The sequence below is a fragment of the Anabrus simplex genome, chromosome 14, assembly GCF_040414725.1.
Source record: "Anabrus simplex isolate iqAnaSimp1 chromosome 14, ASM4041472v1, whole genome shotgun sequence".
Lineage (NCBI taxonomy): Eukaryota > Metazoa > Arthropoda > Insecta > Orthoptera > Tettigoniidae > Anabrus > Anabrus simplex.
This window is the reverse complement of record NC_090278.1, coordinates 74,346,083-74,368,359: the sequence shown is the minus strand read 5'-3', so window position 1 is coordinate 74,368,359 and position 22,277 is coordinate 74,346,083. Positions and strand designations below refer to the sequence as shown.

Below are 22,277 nucleotides of genomic sequence, written 5' to 3'. Positions count from 1 at the left end.
GATAATAATTCAGTCAGGTCTTTCTCTAATAATTTGTACCACTTTGGTCTAGTGGCCTTGTTTTGAACCTTCGATGTTAGGCCCCTTAAAACAACAAGCATCATCATCATCCTTGTTTTGCAGGCCTGCAAATTGGATTCGTCGCATTCGAATTGCACCTGTAGTTTTGGAAATGTGCTTTTATATTTCACTATTAGGTTTAGGGTAATTAGTTCCGTTTATGATCCACTGTCCTATGATTTTTCTCATGAATGTTCATTCTTTAATTTATAATTATTCCTTTAATCCCTTTCGTTGTAGGTTGAGAATTTCCGCAGCGTAGAGTGCTTCCGATTTAATTTGATAATGATAGTTCATAAAATCCCGGTCTAGAAAGCCAAGAATAACGGCCGAGAGGATTCGTCGTGCTGACCACACGACACCTCGTAATCTGCAGGCCTTCGGGCTGAGCAGCGGTCGCTTGTTAGGCCAAGGCCCTTCAAGGGCTGTAGTGCCATGGGTTTTTTTAGTTCATAAACTCTTAATATACGTCGATAACGCACAACTATTGTTGATTTTGGCGAATTTATTGTACGTCAGACACATTCTCACAAATGCTCAAGTTTTTATATTATACCGTTTGCAGTATTTTGCAAACAAATATTTGCCGATTTCGTGAACATCCTGCTATACATTAATTTTTTTATAAGTTGCTTTTCGTCGCACAGACACAGATAGGTCTTATGGCGACGGTGGTACAGGAAAGGGCTAGGAGTGGGAAAGAAGCGTCCGTTGCCTAAATAAAGGTAAAGCCGCGGCATTTGCTTGGTGTGAAAATGGGAAACCACGGAAAACCATCTTCAGGGCTGCCGACAGAGGGTTCGAACCCACAATCTCCCGAATACCGGATATCGGCCGCACTTAAGCGACTACAGCTATCGATCTCAGTGGCATTAAAATTAATCTGCTGCAAGAAGCCATTGTTTTCCAACATTCTATTAATTGTTTTAGGTACAAATGCCTGCTAAAAGATTTAGAATCTGGCTGGCAAGCTAACGTAGTTGAATAATTCATTCAGTAGTTCCTGTTTGTTTTAAGGCAAATCACGACTGAAATTTTCAACCTCTACAATTTAGCACTTATCAAAACCAAATTTAAAACACAAGCACATATTAATAAGATATAGACCCAACAAAATCTGGAGTTGATTAATTATTTGGTAGCAAAGTTATTGATAAATAAGTTGCGCCATGAGGAATAATTTTCATTTTTCTGAGCTATAATTTGGCAGACTTGTCTAAAATGGTCTAGAAAGCCAAGAATTTTGCTAGTTAGTTGCTTTACGTCGCACAGACACAGATAGGTCTTATGGCGACGATGGGATAGGAAAGGCATAGGAGTTGGAAGGAAGCGGCCGAGGTCTTAATTAAGGTACAGCCCCAGCATTTGCCTGGTGTGAATATGGGAAACCACGGAAAACCATCTTCAGGGCTGCCGACAGTGGGGCTCGAAGCCACGATCTCCCGGATGCAAGCTCACAGCCGCGCGCCTCTACGCGCACGGCCAACTCGCCCGGTAAAGCCAAGAATAACGGCCGAGATGACTCGTCGTGTTGACCACACGACACCTCGTAGTCTGCAGGTCTTCGGGCTGAGCAGCGGTCGCTTGGTAGGCCAAGGCCCTTCATGGGCTATAGTTCCATGGAGTTAATTGGTTATGTAAGAAAATCTCAGGGGTTTGTATTCAGGTGTAAAATATTGGAGATTTCTTTTTTCAATTTTTCAATATTCAACCCATTGGGAAAATCTACTTTCGTGCTATTTCAGGAGTAAAAATATGAAGGTAATATTGAACTTTTTGTAAAATACTTTGTCTGTGATGTACAACTGTATAGTTGCGAGAGCTGGACTATCGGAAAAAGGGGAAGGGATTCATTGGAAAAGTCTGAAATGTTGATTTGGTGGAAAATGATGAGGAAATGCTGGACTCGAGAAAAGACTAATCGAGATGTTCTAAAGAAAGTTATAGAGCAACAAAGACTGATAAAGGATGTGGAATGAAGGATGTTAGAACTTCTAGGTCATATCCTGAGATATAATAAGGAAAACTACTAGGAAATAAAGGGACAGAAAGACCAAGGAATACATACTTCGAAGATCGGAGAAACTTTACGGGATGTAAAGACTACAAGGGAGCGAAGAGAACAACAGGTTTGAGAGGAGAAAGGTTGTAGCGACAAGGCTTAGATTTTAGTGGATGATGATGATGATGATGATGATGATGATGATGATGATGATGATGATGATGATGACGATGACGATAATAATGATGATGATGAATCCATTTTAAACTGTTTTAAAGTTAGGATGTATAGAACTGAATGAGGCCATGGAGTTAATTGTAAATAGAGAATAGTTGGGGTGCATAGTTAATTCAAAGAGGTATGCGCTTTAGACGCTGAAAAACATTTTCTTTATGGAGGTGTAACTATACATGTAAGAAGAAATGATGCACTTGAAAAAACGTTAAACGGCTGGTGGAATGAACAGAGTTTGTTTATTGGATAATCCACTGTATATTACTGACCCTGAGAGAGAAATTAGCAAGTCACTTAGACCTTCTCATTAAGGAGATATCCGGGGAAGGACAGAAATAACCTGACCGTATCAGAACAAACATGCGAACACATTACCAATAATTGTGACTGAAGCACGCTAAGGAATGTTATATTCTTGCATTTGGAATGATCCCATATTTTACCACTAAGACTTGGGGAGCATTTAACCATACACTCTACTCCATTAATAAACAATGCATTTTAATATTTCTGTTGACAATTTGCTATTCGTCGCACTCACACACATAGGCTTTACGGTGACGAGGAGATAGTAAAGGAAGCGGCTGTGTCCTCAATCAAGGAACAACCCCAGCATTTTCTTAGTGCGAAAATGAGAAAGCGTTTTAATCATTAAAATATTAAATTTTAGGCATTTCCATAAATGAGATTTTTAACATATTTAATTTATTTTAAAAAGCCATACTTTAAGAAAATCAAAGCAAAATCATCTCCGTACACGCTAAGAGAGCTCTTGGAGGGGCGGAAGGTAAAGGTTTCCACTACCCGTAAACTCGGCACTCTAGTGTTCTGGATTGATTACAGTGGCGGCGATAAGGACCCATGGCTTGTGAGGGGCCCATGTCTCTTACTTCAGTAGCTGAAGAGTGATTTTGCATATTGATAAAGCTACAGCACACAACAGAGTATTATTTGTATTAAAGAGGGTTATTCCAAACTTTGGCCGTCGTAGTGCATAGTTTCTTTCGTCAATAGCAGTACGGTAGTTATTTCTGAAAGAATGTGGGTTTCCCAAGGTGTTCCAATAATAACCATCGCATGCTGCCACTCACAACAATCGACAAGGCTTTTGAAGTAATTAGCCAGTTCTGAGAACCCAGTAGTCAGATAAGATGCGATAGCAAAGACATCTTCCTTATTTAAAGTCCAAATACTGAAGTTTCAAGTCGGTTTATAACACTTGGCAGTCAGTGTAGCTAAGTAGGCCTAGGATGGGCGGTTGAACTGTAAATCATTTGGTCCTAGGAACGAGACTATTTTTTTAATATTGTGGCGGTCAGATTGTTTCGGTTAAGATAATTCGAATATTCATTTATTGTGTGTATGTTCGTACCACATAGGTGTATTATTTTAATTTCTTCGGATTTGAAAAATAAATTGTGTAACTTATTATTATTATTATTTATTATTATTATTATTATTATTATTATTATTATTATTATTATTATTATTATTATTATTATTATCGTCGTTGCTCTTCATTGTAATAATATACAACCTTGTACTACGAAATAAAGTTGTAACTTTCCTTTCAGAAAACGAGGGTCCCATTTTCAATTATTGCTGACGGGGGGGGGGGGCAAGATTCTTAGCGCCGCTACACAGTGGATAGCTAAATGCCGGCCGACGTAGTTGTAAAAATAAAAACACTGTTAGCTGTTAAAAGAAAATACATATTTGTTTATGACATATGTATTCTCTGAGTAGGAAGGTGAAATCCTCATTGAAGAGTTTGTGAAGAACTAATAATGTTATTGGCTTTACGTCCAACTAACTACTTTTATGGTTTTCGGAGACGTCGAGATGCAGGAATTTTGTCCCGCAGAAGTTCTTTCACGTGCCAGTAAACCTACCGACACGAGGCTGACGTATTTGCGCACCTTCAAATACCACCGCACTGAGTCAGGATCGAACCTGCCAAGCTGGGGTCAGAAGGCCAGCGCCTAAACCGTCTGAGCCACTCAGCCCGTTTTGTGAAGAACTTTGAAAATGAAGATCAATATACCGAGTGTCCACAATTTAACTGACGCCGTTCAGCGTGGCATAGCAAGGGCTATAATGATCGTAGGAGCCTGAAATATCGTAGATATGCTAACTAAGCACTGCACTCGGGAATTATACCACAAAAAATTTATTAGTTCCAAGTCTTGCCACCAGGTGAAATTATGGCCATCCATCAAAACTTCACATCACAGCCTGCAAGATCACATCGACCACCTGTCCTCTAACGTCCTTCTTTAATAATATGTCTTTAAGTCATGGCCATCCATCAGTACTTCACATCACAGCCTGCACGGTTCCTAGGCAACACCGCGTCACGCATTCTATTATCGCTAATTTCAGATGACATCCATCTATCAGACGTATTCATATAAAAACGCATCCATGCCTTTGAAATGTGGTGCTGGAGCAGAAGGCTACGAGTACCTTGGACCGCAATAAGAACCAATGTATCCATACTTCACGAGCTGGAGACTTTAATAATAAATCTTAAACTAAAGCACTACAACACAGTTGTGAAACCAGAATGCTTATATGCCAGTGAATATTTAGTACTCAATTATAAACTTGAAAGACTGGAAGTACTAGAAAGAATAATTATAAAAAAATAAGGCCATCTAAAAACTATAGAATTTTGGAAATTAAGAAGTAATAACGAAATTTATCAGAACATAAAACACATATCTATAACAGTACGGACGACGAGACAGCTATTTTTTTTAAATATTTACAGAATGGACGACAATAGACTAACGATAAAGATCTTCACGTATCTTTGGAAGAAAAAGTCAACAACCACCTTGATTCAAGAGATCAAAAAAGACTTGGAAAGAAACAACATCAGAGTAGAAGAAGTAATGGAAAGATGAATTTTCAGGAAGAAAGGTTTAAAGATGGAAGGATTCCAAAGTAGGGAGTCAAAGAAAACCTGCACAAAGTGGTCTGAATAAAGAAAAAAAGAAACATAGTGAAACAATGAAGGAATATCGGAAGAAAAAGAAGGAAAACAACAAAGAAGAAAAAGAAGAATAAACCTATTAAGATAAATACAGGTGTACGGCAAAGTGACGGTTTTTCACCACTTCTATTCAACTGTGCTCGAGAAAAAAATTGTAGGAATTTGGAATGTAAAGCTTAAAGAACATAACATTTTGCCGCTAACTTTAGGGAGAAAACAAAGGCACTGAAATAAATTGCCTAGCATTTGCAGACGATTTTGCTATATTGTCAGAAAACCTAGTGCAGCAACACTGATCAAACTCTTCGAATAAACAGCCAACAAGACAGATTTGAGAATCTCCGTAGAAAAAACAAAATTTCTTACAAACATCACGAACGCTCCCAGATATTGGTCCAGTTGAAAGAGTAACAAAATTCAAATATCTGGGAGAAAGAATTGAAGAAAATGGTTTAGACAAATCTGCAGTAGAAGAAAGGATACACAAGAAGAAAAGAGCATATGGCATCACAAATAATTTTATAACAAAAACCTTAAAATAAGGCACTACACTACAGTGGTAAAACCGGAATGGCTATATGCAAGTGATTGCCTGGTACTAAACTACAGATTAGATAAACATGAGGTACTAGAAAGGAGTATTATGAGAAAACTCTTAGGCCCTATGAAAACAACAGAAGTATGGAAATTAAGATCTATAGATGAAATACACAGGAACATAGAAAACATAACAGAAACCATAAGAAAAAGGAGATTGCAATTTCTTGGACATATCTACAGAATGGATGATTCCAGATTAACAAAAAGGATTTTCAAGTACCTTAGGGACAAAAAGGCAGCAACTAGCTGGATTCAATAAGTTAAGAAAGATTTAGAAAGAAATAATATAAGAGAAGAAGAAACTACGGACAGATAAATTCTTAGAAAGAGGGTTGTAAGTATGGAAGGATTCCAAGAAAGATTGAACAAGAAACCTGGTGCGAACTGATCCGAAGACATAAAAAAGCAGCAGAGTGAAAGGATGAAAGAATATTGTGAGGAACGGAAGAGAAAACAACAAAGAATGAAGAACTGAATTTGAATTGGCATATGGTCCTTAGCGGGCCTCATCGGAAATGATAATAATAATCATAATAATAATAATAATAATAATAATGTTATTGGATTTACTTCCCACTAACTATTTTTACGGTTTTCGGTGACAGCAAGGTGCACGAATTTTTTCCCTCATGAATTATTTTACGTGTCAGTAAATCTACCGGCACGGAACTGACGTATTTGAAAACCTTCAGATATCATCGGACTGAGCCGGGATCGAACTTACCAAGTTTGGATTAGAAGGCCAGCGCCAGAACCGTCTGAGCCACTCTACTCGTCCTGGAGATTTTGAAATGCTATTCTATTCACATCAATGAAATAATTTCCCAGTCCTTTCAACACACTGAGAAAAGATCTGGAGACGTTCGTCGCGGAATGGAAGGGTGAGGTCTCTAGACCACGAGGTAGGACTGAGACCAGATGTGCTTTCCGGAAAGCCGAAGATCGTCCAGGTTGGCGATAAAATTTTGTGCATCCTTTGCAAGGCAGACGCTCCGATAACGGTGGGAGGCATTTCCAATGTATAAGAAACTGCCTGTTATTGCGCCAGATGATAGTGTTGTATATGAGTGCAGAAACGTTGGAGACAGCAGGAACACCCAGTTCCAACGGATTTAACCATTTAATACTAAAACCCTCCGCCCCGCCGGGAATCGAACACAGGGCCCTCTGAATCAAACACAACTATGCCGACCATTCAGCTTTGAAGCAAGGCATGCCAGAGATGTGACTGGCAGAGACGAAACCAGTGGAATCACGACGTTCAGACAAGATAAAATCGATATAATAATTTTGTGTGGCTATTTCTAGCCTAGTGCAGCCCTTGTAAGGCAGGCCCTCCGATGAGGGTGGGCGGCATCTGCCATGTGTAGATAACTGCGTGTTATTGTGGTGGAGGATAGTGTTATGTGTGGTGTGTGAGCTGCAGGGATGTTGGGGACAGCACAAACACCCAGCCCCCAGGTCACTGGAATTAACCAATGAAGGTTAAAATCCCCCACCCGGTCGGGAATCGAACCCGGAACCCTCTGAACCGAAGGCCAGTACGCTGACCATTCACCCAACGAGTCGGACGATAAAATCGATGAGCATGTCTTGATGCAAGTGTAATGGACTAGTATAACTTAGAAACAATTCTCTAAACGCATTGGTAGATAGAAAATATCGAGCTCAGTCAGTAGGTATTATTATTATTATTATTATTATTATTATTATTATTATTATTATTATTATTATTATTATCATCATCTACGTAGCTATGTACAGATTATAGTTGGTATAAATAGTGGTCGTATAATTTATTTTTGTGTGAGCTGTCTTGCGTAACAAAACATGTGAGGTAAAAAATTAAATTTCGTGTGGCTATTTCTAGCCGAGTGCAGCCCTTGTAAGGCAGACCCTCCGATGAGGGTGGGCGGCATCTGCCATGTGTAGGTGACTGCGTGTTATTGTGGTGGAGGATAGTGTTATGTGTGGTGTGTGAGTTGCAGGGATGTTGGGGACAGCACAAACACCCAGCCCCCGGGCCATTGGAATTAACCAATGAAGGTTAAAATCCCCAACCCGGCCGGGAATCGAACCCGGAACCCTCTGAACCGAAGGCCAGTACGCTGACCATTCAGCCAACGAGTCGGACAACATGTGAGGTTATGTCACGATACTTGTGCTGTATGTATATTAATAAGACTTTATTTAATGTAAGAACGCGTAATTAATTGTATATAATTTATTATTAGCTGTAAATATGATGCATAAATCCGATGTAATGTTGTGCAATACAGGGTAAGATTTCTGAACAACGCACCTTTGTCACTCGAATCTTATAGAATATTCTATCCATTTGTACATAGGTTATTGGAGACTCGAGAAGATACGAGAAAACATGCTGTGTCAAACTTTTCTGGATTTATGCCCAGGCAAGGAATATAAAGAGACAGTCTTGGGTAGTAGAGTCGAGATGTTAGCGAAAGTCACTAGTTCAGTGTGTGAACTCATGCTGTGATTTTGTTGCGTTGGTAGCTGGTTGACATCCTAATGTAGCAGTCAAGTGGTTCTTCAAGGTGGCTGTTCATTAATGTGTATGTATAATATGTACATAGTTTGTAAATAAAACAGTGTACACGACCAACAGCATCTCATGTGTGCGTCTTTGTGAATACGATAATCTTTATACTTACAGAAATTAATTTCCTTACCTGAAGTTTTTACCACTGGCTTAACGTCGCAACGACACAGATAGGCCTTATGGCGAAGATGAGATAGGAAAGGACTAGGAGTGGGTAGGAAGCGGCCGTGGCCTTAAGGTTCAGCCCCAGAATTTGCCTGGTGTGAAAACGAGAAAGCACAGAAAACCATTTTCAGGGCTGCCGACAGTGGGGCTTGACCCACTATCTCCCGGATGCAAGCTCACAGCTACGCACCTGTAACCGCACAACCAACTCGGCCGGTTGTACCTGAAGTTGTAACATACCAAAAAAATAAATCAAGGAATCAGAATATATCCGACTTATACGATCGTAAAAGGTAGCCTCGGGTGTCGAAAGCCTGAAAACCACCGCAATAGCCTCAACGTGGCACTTAAGAAAGCTTTAATATTGAGACCGCGCGTGATATTAAATTATACGAACCGTTTGACGTTAACTTCGCACAGCAGACTGTACATAATCCATTGAGAGAGAGAAAGTAGTAAGGCATAACGAGCTGTTCAGGGGGCTTTTAATGTGTCTTCTATCCAGTGTGCTTCTTACCCCTGTCCGAAACCGCTAAGAGAGCACTCAGCAGCCATTACATCGCACCCGTAATGCGGGACTGTATGACACAGTTCTGCAGGTGTGGTAAGATCTCACGACACAGCCGTTAATGGATACATCCAGAAATATATTGACGTTAGGAAGGGAGCACTCTGGAGCGTGTAAAGGCACACACAGGTAGACGAACAGCTAGAAATATTGTGAAGAGAAACCTAATTCCCTCAACCCTAATATCAACAGCACGACATAATTATGTATTCATAATATCTAGTCATACCCAGTTGCATAGTTAATAGACATTTGTGATTCAAACTCAAAAATCTTATTTAATAACTATCGGAAAGTTTCGAAAGACACGCTTCGGCTATTTAGAGTGAAATTAATTAGTTAATTAATTAATAAAGCCTGGGAAAAATAACTTTACATAAAATTTCTCCGCAGTTAAAGTCATTCCTGCTAAAGCAGGTGCCACAGAATTTGACGACGACGACGACGACGACGACGACGACGACGATGATGATGATGATGATGATGATGATGATGATGATGATGATGCGTGTTGTTTAAAGGGGCTTAACATCTAGGTCAGCGGCCCGTAACGGTACGAAAAGAGACAGAATGTAATAATGATTTAAAACTCCAAAATCATCCACCGACCATAATTCAAAACTTGATGATGAAGAATGCATGGATGAATATGAATTTAAGGCAATCAGTGGGTCCGACCCGTAATGCCCCACCTTCCCACAAACTAAAAACAATAGTATTACTGACCAAGGGACTGCTTCTAAAGCACAATCCTGAATCGATGATGCTTGAGGTCTAAAGGGGTTCAAAATCCAGGTCAATGGCCTCTCATAATGGTACTTATCGCTAGTAAAGTAGATCCATGGTATTTGTCATGTTGCGGTACTAATCAAAAGTAGCGTAGACTCACGGTGTTCCACACACTATGGTACTACTCACAAGTATCGTACGTCGCGCAAGCAACGCAGGCCTATGGTGTTTCTCGCATAATGGTGCCACTCGTAGGCAACGCAAACCCATGGTGTTCCCCACATAAGTGTACTAATCACGGGCGCCGGTATTCCCGTGGTGTTCCCCACATAGTGGGTACTAATCACAGGCAAACAGACCCACGGTGTCGCTCATATAGTAGTACTAATCTCGGGTACTGTAAAACCCACAGTGAACCCACTATCTGCTGCTACTATTCACAGACATTCTGTGTACCCAACATAGTGGTACTACTCGCAAATAAAGGCGACCCATGGTGTTCCCCGCATGATGGTACAAATCACAAGTAGTTTCATGTTTCTAATACAACCAGCCCTTGGTAGCCACTTTTAGTCGCCTCTTACGACAGGCAGGCGATACTCTGGGTGTATTCTTCGTCTGCGTCTTCCACCCACAGGGGGTGCCACAGGATTTATTGGGGATCTACCAACGAACTGACTTCCTTGACAGCATGTGTGTTTTCGAGTGAAAACTCGAAATTCGAACTTCGATCGTCCTGAATGAGAAGTTAGGAGTTGATCATTTATGCTAATCTCAAAATCTGACACAGAAACTTTTCTTGGTTTATAATAAGCACTAGCGCCTTTTTTATCATTTTGATTCTTTAGATGACACTCTGCCTCCAGGATCCATTCCGTTTCGTTCCACCACAAGGCATAAAAACGGAACTATGTTGGGCAATCTAGGGCGAGTTTGAATTAATTTTGTCCGGTAAACGCCAAAATTAAACTATCGTGGATGTGTGTGCAAAAGAACAGTAAAATCACTCTGTACTTATGAATCTTGCACAGCCAAATAGAGTCAAGTAGGAAAAGCAGATTAAATATGAATTCCCAGTTTTCTGCCTCAGAGTAAAGTTCGGCAACAGTAGGAATGTCAAACTTTAGAAGCTGAGGATTAGCAACAACGGAATTATTCCGATATTCTTGGTGGTTACTTTGAAATTGTACAAGATATATCTCGTTACGACCTTACTGCTACCCATTATGGAAGGTCCATTACAATATCTCCCACTAGAACTACTAGCAAGGAACATAAAATAAGTCCTAAACTATTTTTTTAATATTTAAAAACTTAATATTATTTGGTCTAAATTATATTTCCTATGTTGTCATATGTTGATATTTTTCGTTGAAGGAGAAAATTGAATAAAGATCTCACCACCCCTTGTATCCAGCTTGCATTCTACTGAAATATCAAAGTTCATGTCAACACTACAAAAGATTTAACGTGATACTTAAATAAGCAGCCAACGGCCGTAGCCGTGTTGAAACACCGGATCCCGTGAGATCTCCGAAGTTAAGCAACATTGGGCGTGGTCAGGAGTTGGATGGGTTGCCACGCGCTGTTGGTAGGGGGTAAGGGAATGTAGGAGCGGAAAGGAACTGGCCACCCTACCGCACGTAAACTCCGGCTCAGGAACACCTCTGCGGAGGTTCGGACCTGCCTTCGGGCAGAATAACCCTTACCTTACCTTACATAAGCAGAGAAAATAATATTAATAATAAGATGCACATCACTAACTAAAACTTTAGAAAAACAAGAAAGGAAAATCCTCAGCAAAATCTATGGCCCTATATGCATAGACGGAGTGTAGATGAAATTATTTTTAGTCGCACCGACACAGACAGGTCTTATGGCAACGGTGGGATAGGAAAGGCCTAGAAATGGGAAGGAAGAGGCCATAAACTTAATTAAGGTACAGCCCCGGCATTTTTCTGGTGTGAAAATTGGAAACTACGAGAAGAAATCTTTAGGGCTGCCGACACTGGGGTTCGAACCCACTATCGCCCGGATGCAAGTTCACAGCTGCACGCCCCTAAACGCACGGCCAACTCGCCTGGTGAAAGAATTACTAAAATTTTTCTGAATTATGCCTCCTCACTAAGAATAATTGGATAATCAAAATCGAAAAAGACCTTCAAGAAACCAACATGACAGGTGAAATTATCTGGGACAGGCCTAGATTTAGAACGTTGGTGAAGAAACATCATTCTGCTGAAAAACCCAAGATGGGAACCACCAGCGACAGGATGAAGACATTTTGTGAAGAGAATAAAACAAATGTATCTGCTAAATAAGTGCAACCGCGCTCCTTAGTAGGGCACAACGTTATGTGCAGATAATTCTAACTGACGCCTGCAGGTGACCTGCGTGTACGTAAATATGTGGCTCTACCTATGATTAATTCTAATGCTGAAGACTGCACACAGGCCCAATCCGCGAGCCAAAGGAATTAACCAGTGAAAATTAAAATCCGCGACCAGACCGGGAAACAAATCTGGGACCCTTTAGATCAGAGGTCAGCACGGTAACAATTTAACAATGGATCCGGACGGCAAACAAATTGGAAACCGAGAGTTAAATTCGGCAAGAAGGAAATAGAACTGTAATTTTAAAAATGTTTAGACAGAAGGATAACAATATCTGGTGGGAACGTATGTTTGTTGGCAATTTAAACTTTACAGCAGGAATATTCAGCCTGAGAGCCCACAACCCGCTCTACAGCAGCGTAACAAAGGTGTCCTTACACTGCAATGGTTAGGTGTTAAACCGGCAACTTGTCCGACCGCACCGTTATGTGACTGTGCATATCTTCCAGGCGTTCTAAGTGGCGAATGAACCGACTTTCGTTCCCATCTGTTATAAATACAAATCATGAGTCTATATTAGTATAAATTTAATTAACTTGCAAACATCCTATACGTGGTAATGTGCTGAAAATGAATGTAAAATGTATAATGATATTAAATCATATCTGCTGTTCCCATTGTTCCTTAAAAGAGAAAAACTGAACTATAGGGAAAACCACAAAGGTTTGGCCGACTTATTAATCCATTAAGGACAATAAGAAATAAAAATATATGTAATTAATCTAGATTTTCTTTCATAATGGACAATTTCATTATTAATTTGTTATGTTTGAGTCCGGTTCCTTGGTGAATGATACGCGTAGTGGCCTGCGGTTCAGAGGTGTGGGAGGAGATTTTAAGGACCTCTATTTAACTCCCCTACCTCTGAGTCTGTCTGTAAAATTGTCTTAATGCATATCGCCAAATACGTGCAACACATCACACGATAAACCCCTACAAAAATACGCAATAGCAAATATGTATACCTCTACATATAACTGGTGTCAGGAAATGCATCCGGCCGTAAAACTGTGCTTAATTGCCGCTGTTGTCGACCGCAAGTAGTTGTAAAAAGCCCAGAAAGAATAGTTTATTATGTTGGTACTAATAAAGTTATCAAAGTAATTATCCGTTTTTAACTCAAATGCTCATTCGTTGAAAACAGGTACAAAAATTCTAGTACAATTAACACACAAAATAAGCATAATATTTGTCTTTTCAGACGATTTTCATGGTAAATTTGTCAATGTACACGATTAAGGGTTAACAATGAAGCATTTAATTTCATTATACTAAATACCCCTTGTAACTGAGTATCACTGCTCTATCTTCAAACTAAAATCTCGATGATAAACAAATAATCATATGTACGTAATATGAAAAGAGGTCCAGAAATTATGCAAATAGAATCTGAAGCTTGAATTGTATTTATCTCAACTATTTATCGAACAACTATAATAATAATAATAACAATAATAATAATAATAATAATAATAATAATAAGTACATAAATACTATAAAAAATGAAATACTTAGTGTTCATAGCCTACGCAAAGAACAAAACATTTGGCGCAGAAATATACTGTTTTATTTTTGCATGTAAACACTTTTATTGGTAGTATACAAATATACCGAACGAGTGGATGCGCGCCATGGATCACGTAGCTTTCAACTTGCATTCGGGATATGTTAGGTTCGAGTCGTACCGCCGGCAGGCCTGAAGATGTTTATCATTTTTTTCCCTGTTTTCATACCAAGAAAATACTAGGGACACTTATGTTTTCTATATTTGCGTCGCTGAAAATTCTTCGATGTTTAGCGCGACAAAGTTGTGTCAAACAAAAGAGAGATTTCCGATTTTAGGCAAGTAGTTTTGTATTGTACCAAGTGTTTCTTGTGAGAGACGGTTTATTTTAATGAAAGTCATAAATAACAGTTTCAGCCTTAATCATTCAATGTTTTTGAACACGAATAGTCCAAACATTAGAGAATTTCGATCAGTGAGAAACTGGTACTTCAGTGTTCAAACCACAAGATATACGCATCGACACAAATCACACAAAACAGACATACACTGTCTTTCTTTGTAAAACACTTATATTGCCTTCATTTTGTGGTAATTTTCGGGGGACAGTCTGTACACTACGTTACGTTTATACTTTTTATACCAGGACATAAAATGCCGACTAGCACAAGCAGGGAAGGTCTTTCTTAAGAAAAGATTTTTTTTTTTGCTACTTGCTTTACGTCGCACCGACACAGATAGGTCTTATGGCGACGATGGGATAGGAAAGGCCTAGGAGTTGGAAGGAAGCGGCCGTGGCCGTAATTAAGGTACAGCCCCAGCATTTGCCTGGTGTGTGAAAAGAAATTTGCTCTCCTCGAATATTGATATAGGAATTACAAAGATGTTTTTGAAGACTTTCGTCTGGAGCATGGAGCTGTATAAAAGTGAAACATGGACGATAACTAGGTCAGAAAGAAAGAGAATAGAAGCTTTTGAAATGTGGTGTTACGGAATAATGGTGAAGGTGATATGGACAGGTCGAATCACAAATGAAGAGATACTGAATCGAATTGGTGAAACGAGATCGTTTTGGCTCAATTTGACCAGAAGGAGAGTTAGAATGGTAGGACACATCTTGGTACACCCAGGAATTGTGCAGATGGTGTTTGCGGGAAGTGCAGGCGCTAATAACAGTAGTGGTAGACCAAGGTATGAATATGACAAGCAGACTAGAGCAGATGTAGGATGCAGCAGTTACGTAGAAATGAAAAGGTTAGCACAGGATAGGGTGGCATGGACTGCTGCATCAAACCAGTCTGTGGCCTGATGGCTCAAACAACAACAACCACTAACTATAAGTACAAAACGTGTAGGCTTATGAATTACGCTGTATTTGTATTATTAAGACGCCTGAATCAGAACTGGCACCTAGGTCAACAGAAAATATTCCGAGCCGTGCTTTCATTACCCCACCACCGAAGCCGGTATACCTGCGTTCTCCGAAACAATTTCAACCGAAACGATCGGAGGGAAAAGTTCCTTAAATTACAAAAAACAACTGAAGTAACATAATTTATTAAGTTATTCTGCCGTTCCGCTAATGAAACGGTGGCGTGACATAGCGGCTAGCAAACGATGGGAAAAGGAAGTAGAAGAATTAGTCAGAAAAAAAAATAGTAGGGCTTACAGTATACTTACATATCGAGCATAGCTTTGTTTTGTAAATGAAGTTGACTGCTTACGGCTTCCAGTATTAGAATACTTTGCAAGCAATTTACTATATATGTAGCCTATTGTTTTCGTCTACTTTCATCTAAACTTTCAAGAAGCTATTATTTTCTTCTAAAAATGATATTTCAAATATTACCCAACATTTTGATTATCCGAAACCCCCTTTCCCCAGTGTTTCGGTTAACAGAGGTTCTACTGCATACGTACGCCTTCATCTATCTATTTTATTCCCAAATTAAATTTTATCTCCTCACTTCTAGCATCCTCTTGCCATTGTTCCCAGCCATTATTCTCGTTACTTTCATGTCCGTCACTTCCAAATTATGAATCCGGAATCCACCCAAGTTTTGTTTCCGTATATCTCAAAACAAACGACCTAAAACACACTTCTTTCGTACAGAATACTGTTTATCGTAACTGCAAGCTTACTACATTAGCATTGCTACACCTTGATTCAATTTCACTTACTATACTGCCTTCTAAGTAATTAAAATGACATGCCCGTTCCAGTTTAGTATTCCCTAACTAGCACTCAATCCTCTTATGTTTTTCTCCTGCTGACATCATTTAAGTTTTGGAAAAGGTAATCTCCATATCATATGCACCATCACCTTTTTTTTTTCAAGCTTCAAGATATTAGATTGCTGACTTCCAATACCTTAGCAAAACTTTCTGTACCTTCAGCGTGTGAATTCATTTCCTGGTGACGAAGCCAAAGCTTATTAAAACAACACAAAAATAGAGCAAAGAAATGAAAATTCAGAGCTTGGATCGCAGTATGCACTTCTGTAGTAGTCCTGTTACGTGCATGCTAGGAATAAAAATAATGGTGAACTGTGAAAGAATTTGCCATTACGGAAAACGATGGTTTTCACTATCTTTATACGGCGTCACAATTTCCTTTATGTTTTCAGGAAATTGTTCACATTCATAGATTTTGCTATTGGGAACATCGCGGTTAGCCTGCTCTTCCTCACAATATCTTGCACTTTAGACACAATTGAAATATTTATCTAAATTTACAAACTGTTTTTGAATTGTTGTCTCCATTAAAATCATCTATATTTTGTGCATATTGAACTGAAATTAAATCCCCATTCATTAAGTATGAAAACTGAAGAATGTATAGCGTTTGAAACTCTCCGCAAAAATTAAACGCTCGTGGATAAGTCGGTTCATCCTTTGAGCTCTTCATATAGAACGGGAATCAATATCTCGATACATCAATAATTTTGTCCACTATTTCGCAATTCTTTGAACTAGAAAACATATTGAAAAAGAAAGGATAATATTTACTAACATTCAAGATTACGGGTAAGTCTTCAGAGTAAGTCCGACCAATTCACCATCCCTTGAAAGCACAAGTAGTATTGATAACTATTTTGTACAAATGTGAAGGCTTTCCTTCGCATGACAAAGTATTCAAAATTAATTAATTAATTAATTTACTTATTTATTTATTTATTTATTTATTTATTTATTTATTTATTTATTTATTTATTTATTTATTTATTTATTTATTTATTTATTTATTTATTTATTTATTTATTTATTTATTTATTTATTTATTTATTTATTTATTTATTTATTTATTTATTTTCGTACTGTATTTGTTTTAGTTTGTGGAGTATGTTCAAAGACTCTGTTAAAGAAAATTAAATATTCCTGCAGCCTATCAGTATTGTTAAATAATTATTCATGCATATATATCGACTTGTTTAAAGGCATCTTCAGCGTTTAATTATTTTGTTCAACACCCTAAATGTTTAAAACATCTTATTCATTAACATAGATAAATGATATATAATACACTGTCATAGGGTGTGAGGTATATATCAGACGCCACACTTCGTTTTTAAATCTTCACAGGCCAGCCAGAAGACGTTGATATGGAAAAGAAGCTTATCTATGAACCGACCGTAATTTACTATAAAAATTAATTTGGATTGTAGGACATTCATGTGATAGGTTTAATGTTAGGAGCACGCAGCTGTGAGCTCGCATCCTGGAGATATTGGGTTCGAACCCACCAGGCAAATGCTGGGGCTGTACCTTAATTAAGGCCACGGCCGCTTCCTTCCCATTCCTAAGCCTTTCCCGTCCCACCGTCGCCATAAGACCTACCTGTGTCGGTGCGGCGTAAAGCAACTAGCAAAAAAAAATAATGTTAGGAGCTCGAGGCACTATTCCTCGATTCGTTGTGAATTTTTGGAAGCAGTTTAATTCAGAGATTCCGGAACTACAAACCATATCTTTGTTAGATTTACGAGGTTCCATTTCATTACTGAGAAATCACTGCTACGTGTTATAACTCTTATAGTTTAAAAACATTATGAGAATAATGTTAGCAATAAAATTATTGTGAACCAAAATTATTGTTTTATTCGTTTCGTTATGTTTTGTCCATTGTGGCAACCTTCAACTGAGGGAAGTTTTGCAAATAAAATAGTTGAAGTTCTTCAATTAAAACAAAACTATTTTTGTTAGGAAGGAAGCCATTCTTTCCAGTGTCGCCTTAGTTTAATTTAACGTAAAAGCTTCTCAGTCTATAGAACATATAATTTAAATATGAATACTAAATAATAAAAGCCTCCATGGCTCAGACGGCAGCGCGTCGGCCTCTCACCGCTGGATACAGTGGTTCAAATCTCGGTCACTCCATGTGAGATTTGTGCTGGACAAAAAGGAGGCGGGACAGGTTTTTCTCCGGGTACTCCGGTTTTCCCTGTCATCTTTCATTCCAGCAACACTCTCCATTCTCATTTCATAGCATCTATCAGTCGTTAATAAATCACTTTGGGAGTGGCGACCCCATCGTACTACACTAACAGCCTGTATCTGCTTCATTCATTACATCCCTGATCCGGTCAATGACTGGAAAACAGGTTGTAGGTTTTCATTTCACTAAATAATAATAATAATAATAATAATAATAATAATAATAATAATAATAATAATAATAATAATGTTATTCGCTCTACGTCCCACTAACTACTTTTATAGTTTTCGGAGACGCCGATGTGCCGGAATTTAGTCCCGCAGGAGTTCTTTTACGTGCCAGTAAATCTGCCTATATCAAGCTGACGTATTTGAGGACCTTCAAATACGACCGGACTGAGGCAGGATCGAACCTGCCAAGTTGGGGGTCAGAAGCGGAGTACCTCGATCGTCTGAGCCATTCTGTCCGCCCCAATATTAAATAAAAATACACACCATTATTCCTTGTTTAGCAAAGTGTTTTTTTACAGGTATGTTACGGTGTAATATTTAATGAGTTCGACGGACTGAAAAGAATTAAAGTTACATTTAAATCAAAACTGAAATTAAATATGCGATGAGAATCTATTCGAATTAGAAGTTATTAAATGAAAATAACATATGTGAAATACTATTTTTTACAATTTGCTTTACGTCGCACAGACACAGATAGGTCTTATAGCGACGATGGGATAGGAAAGGCCTGGTGTGAAAACGGAAAACCACGGAAAACCATATTCAGGGCTACGACAATGATTTTGGAACCCACTATCACCCAGATGCAAGCTCATAGCTGGGCGGCCCTAACCTCATAGCGAAGTCGCCCGATAGATATGAAACAGTAAATAAGCAATTTGTCACTGATAAACTAAACGACGTAAGGCATACCATAGTCTTTCAGTCTTCTATATTTATATAATTTGCAGTGTACTTCCTGTATATATTTTATTTTGATTTAGAAACTTCTAATTAGACGAGTTTGTCACTGTGAAAATGTATACATTTTAATTTGATTTAAGCGGTTTAATATTAGAATGTATTGTATTTTATATGATTGAAATATGTTAATGTATATGGTGTTTTAATATTACGCTATTTACGCTGCTGATCACAAGAATTATACACTGAAGGAAACTTTTAACAAAATGAAACGTGTTTTCTTAAATACATAGTACTGATTTGCTGTAAGATTTAAGATTAATTAATCAAAACGGTTGAATATGACTTCCGTTTTATATTATAAGGACACTGACCAAAAAAATGTTATCGAAGCTTTCATCAATGTTGGAAGTGGAGATAATTTTCGGTTATAACAAAACGTATGTCGATCAAATGTGTGTACTTTTATTCCGTGTTTAATAATGTGTTTTCACAGGTATGTTATAGTGTAATATTTAATTAGTTTTACAGGCTCAAAAGGTTTTTGAGTTACATTTAAATCAAAACTGAAATTAAATATGAACCAACCATCACATTCTATCAACAGAAATACCAGCTGAATGATATGGAAGTCACGGGATTAATGATCGGCGCTAGAGGAACCATTCCTCACTTTTTCGACAAGTTTTGCAAATAATTTAACCTTGATGAGATATTAATAAGAGAAATTTCAGTGACTGCCTTGAAATATTCTATCCATATCCTAAAGAACCGTATCTCCCAAAGTTTTTAATGCAACAATATGTGTCAAAGGTGCTTATGTATGTAAACAACTCAAATTACTTTTAATATTCATCTTGTTTGTTTTTTATTTTGTTTTATATACTTTGTTCTCAGGGGTACTCTCCAGTTGGGGAAAGTTGACATAAATAAAATAAATAAAAATATCATTTATGAAATAATAAATCCATGCAATTTGGCAATGATAAACTAAACGACGTAAGGTATACCATAGTCTTTCAGCCTTCTATATTTATATATAATTTGCAATTTACTTTCTGTATATATTTTGTTTTGAGTTAGAAACTTCTAATTAGACGAGTTTGTCACTGTGAAAATTCATATATTTTAATTTGATTTAAGCGGTTTAATTAGAATGTATTATAATTTATATATGATTGATCTATGTTAATGTTTATGCTGTTTTAATATTAAACTATTTATGCTGCTGATCAAGAGAATTATACACTGAAGAAAACTTTTAACAAAGTGAAACGTGTTTTCTTAAATATATATTATTAATTGGCTGTAAGATTTAATATTAATTAATCAATACGGTTGAATATGACTTCCGTTTTCTATTGTAAGGACACTGACCAAAAGTTGATGTTTTCATCAGTTATTGGAGTAGAGTTAATTTTGGATTATAACAAAACATATGTGGATTTAAAAACATTGTAGCATTTAAGTTGAATCCGTGGAGGTTTACTTTACATAGTGTCTTACCTTCTTGTGGGCAGAGCGAGGACGCGAGATGTAGTGCCTGAAGTCAGACGCAGAGAGACAGAGACCACGACGTGACCGATACAGAATGCGAGCGCGCGACGAGTGGCATGCGTCACGACGCTCAGCGTCTCCTTTTATATGCGGCCGGCCACCGTCTGCCACTACGCATGAGCCTGGACGAGAACAGCGGCACTGCCACCCTCGCGTGAAGACCACACTAGGACAACATAAAACGTAACAGTCTCCTACAATACATATCTTTTCACAACATCACTTTAAAGATTCACAAATACTTTTCTTCGATGTTCTCTTTCTTCCTTCCTTTCTTTCAGACTAGATTGAAATCTTCCATTATTTCTACGAACAATGTTTTCATATTCTTGTAATTCTCTGATCGTTTCAAATATGTTCACGCAATCTCGTCATTGGTTCCTTCAAGATTCCGTACATCATAATTCGGATTTTTAGGCCCCTAAATTTCAACATTAGGTTAAGTAACTTAAAACGTGCTATAAAAATATCCAACAGGTACCAGAAGTATAATAATAATAATAATAATAATAATAATAATAATAATAATAATAATAATAATAATAATAATAATAAAATTAATAATAAGTGGACCCGCGCTGCTCCGTTATAAATAGGTCAGATAACTCGTTTTGATATGCCTGTTGTAGTTATATTGCTGTTCCTGCCCATTCCAATAGTTTTATGAACATTTTAAACCGGTACACTGATTCATTCATAACGCAGTTCCTTCCACACAATATTCACCGAGTTTCGAACATTCGGGCGTATCTGGACCTTAACATTTTCGAACGATCTCGTCCGAGATCGTCAAACATATAATTGGTCATGACTAAATACTGGTTAGGGTAAGTAGACACCCACTATTTCAAGAGTTTGTCCCTGCGCTTTATAAATGGTCATACAAAAGGCTACCCAACTTGATACCTTCCCGTCTCTGCGTACGTCGGCTGCTTCCTCTAAGCAGCGTGTAATTTATTAGTAAAGCCCGGATTTTCATGCGGCAATAGGTTAGAGTACAAACTAATTTGGTTAGTCGGAAATGTCGGCCACCCACTCTTCCATAATGTAGAGAGAGTAACATAAATTATAGGGGGTCTGATGGGCCGTACCCCTAATGTTTATGCAAACCCCATAACATAGTCGTTGTGAAGGTAGACTATACGTGCTTCTCGCTTGAGTAAGTTTACATTCTAACCTATTAATGCGCAAAATTCCGGGCTCTAGTTATTAGGAATGTTCTGCCATGTTTCGCACAACCCGAGGGTAAACCAGATTTCTTTTTTTTCTTTTTCTTTTTCTTTTACATTTCTGAAGACTGCTAAGACCAATGCTCTCTACCTTTTGACACTAACAAGATCAGTCATTACGTCATAATATTGAAGAAATAGCCAAATTTTACTTCCAAATTATTCAAGAAATACAAAACAATCCCCGGTAAGAAACAGATAAGTTGAGATATCTGGTTGACATTCCGCATTTATTTATTTATTTATTTATTTATTTATTTATTTATTTATTTATTTATTTATTTACTTATTTATTTATTTATTTATTTATTTATTTATTTATTTAT

At 37.9% G+C, this 22,277-nt stretch overlaps 1 protein-coding gene across 3 annotated transcripts in view; it reads right to left on the bottom strand.

The window, feature by feature from the left end:
* The window catches only part of Dh44 (diuretic hormone 44), a 641,673-nt gene that overhangs the window by 578,463 nt on the left and 40,933 nt on the right, over nucleotides 1-22,277 (bottom strand). Inside the window, exon 1 of one of the 3 annotated variants that reach the window (XM_067158432.2) lies at nucleotides 20,672-20,774. The exons of the other annotated variants lie outside the window; for them this stretch is intronic. The gene's annotated coding sequence lies outside the window, so the exon portion shown is untranslated. Of the gene's footprint in view, nucleotides 1-20,671; nucleotides 20,775-22,277 lie in introns of those variants that run through there. 3 annotated transcript variants of the gene reach the window in all.